The 2,140-nt window shown below is 41.3% G+C and overlaps 1 protein-coding gene across 4 annotated transcripts in view; it reads right to left on the bottom strand.

Moving 5' to 3' along the window:
* PHF14 (PHD finger protein 14) overlaps nucleotides 1-2,140 on the bottom strand; it is a 364,911-nt gene that overhangs the window by 130,260 nt on the left and 232,511 nt on the right. The gene's annotated exons all lie outside the window — the stretch shown is intronic.

Here is a 2,140-nt window from a genome sequence, read left to right as displayed (position 1 = left end):
AAAATGTTGTGCGCCTTGTGCTAGGCACCCCCAGTTTCTGCCCCACAGGGGAGTGGGCATTAAGCTACCAAAACCCAACAACTTTTTTTACCCAAGCGTTTTTCAGATGTTGGAGTCTAATAAAAGTTCACAGGAACAAAGTCCCATCCCAGTTAACGAGGTGTCCCTGCCGGCACATAACTCTACTAGTTATCTTTTCGCTCACAGGATCATCCAGGAAAACCAAAACAGGCAGACCACATTGCAGGTATAGCAGCCAGTGACTTTTTAAACCTCCCAGAATCAGGTAAGAATCTTCCTCACCCACTCTTGGTACCCCCTCCCTTCCACTCCTTGCATGGTGGTACCTTTCTTCTCCTCCTGTTTCCTGCATTTGCCACGGTTGCTGTCCCTGGTTGACATGGGGGTAGAGGGAGTTCCAGAATCACTCCTGTCCCTGCCTCATTCCAGCTTGGATGCATGGGGGGGTGGGGGGGGGCTGGGCTGGGCTCAGCCAAGGACAGTGGCAGTGGTGGTGGAGAGTAGGTTGCCCCTCCCAGAGCCTGTTCCTGCTCTTGTAGGGTATATGTGGAGGGACCAGGCAGGGAGGAGGAACCTGCTTTTGTTGTTGTTACTGTCCCCAGGTGATCCTGGTTCCTTGCACAAGCCAGCTGGAATGAAGCAGGAACAGGAGCATTCTGGAGCTCACTTTACCCTGGGTCAGCTGGGGACAGTGACAGCAACAGGTGTGGGGAGGGAAGAAGTGCCACCAAACAAGGAAAGGAAGCAGGGGGATTCTTACCTGATTTGTGGACTCAAACATGTCCACAGATGTAGCTCTCATGGTATGGTCTGAAAGTGGGGTGCAACCACCCCACCATACCCATTCTGGATGTGACACCGGCTTAAATAAAAACTACTTGACCAACAGTCACCCCAGGGCCAAGCACCTGGGTATCTATAACACAATGGAGAATGACATTCTTTTTATTAGATATTGAAAAGACTACTATATAACAGAAGAGTTGACATAGTAACTTAAAAACAAGAACTGTCATTCTCTATCTCATATGATATCTTAACTAATGCAAAGGAGAAGGAAAGCCTAAAAGCTTCACTAAGGACTAAAACTAGTAAAGCACTAGGTTATTACTGACCAAAAGTCACACCATCTTTGGTTTTCTAGTAAAATATATTTTATAAATCATTAGCTGTTCCTAGCCAGATAACAAATAGGACCTAGTTTCTTGCACAATGTTTCCTATGAACATAGTGGCTAGATACAATTTTTTTTTGTCAACTGTATTTCAGAATTCTAGACTAGAAGCATCAAAACTCTGTCCTCTCTTATGGAAAATAAACTTTTGCACTTGAAAATTTACCTCTCTCAGAATGTATAGTTCATCATCTCAAGGAGAATGTTGCATGTTTTACAGAATGTTAAGTATCTATGCTTGAATGTCTTAATTTGATAAGGTGTGTTTTTTTTTTTTTAAATACTACAACTTGTTATACATCAAGTTAATTTTATTTAATATATCCGAACACGTGATGCCCAATTAAGACACAATTTGCAGGTTAGTAAACACCAACTGATGTTTCTCGGCTGACTTAATACAGCATATTATTCCCTTTTTTGCTTTCTCAAGTTTAAAAGCATTTTTCAGTTAGAATTATATCATAATAGATGACAAAAATCGCACCAGGTATCAAGAAATTCCAGGATTATACGTTGCAAAGTTATAAATATGATTTTACTTGAGCAGAATTCTCCCCCCACCTCCTGGCAAGTTCAAGTTGAAACGACGGTGATGTCAATATAGTGTAGTTGTAGATTTAAGAACTTGATCAATGTAGTTTGCAGATCAAAATATTATGTCTGTATCTATCTGGATACAAATGGATGAAGACGAAGATCTTTCAGCTGGCATGCTATGAGATCAGTTCTTCATTCCTCCCCCAATTTACATAATCTCTAATTTAAATGGGGGTAGGAGGAAAGGAAACTTGACCTGAATACCACAGGAAAAGTCAGTCAAACAAAATAAGGCCTGTATATATTCAGGTCTTCCTCATTGTTTCTGCAGTGATCCAGAAAGGAATATAGATATATTTTTTTACACTTGAATGGATGAAAGTGGAAACAATTAGTTCATGCTAA

This window comes from Gavialis gangeticus, unplaced genomic scaffold, assembly GCF_001723915.1.
Source record: "Gavialis gangeticus isolate Ggan-Ray unplaced genomic scaffold, GavGan_comp1, whole genome shotgun sequence".
NCBI lineage: Eukaryota > Metazoa > Chordata > Crocodylia > Gavialidae > Gavialis > Gavialis gangeticus.
This window is presented reverse-complemented; position numbering and strand designations above follow the sequence as displayed.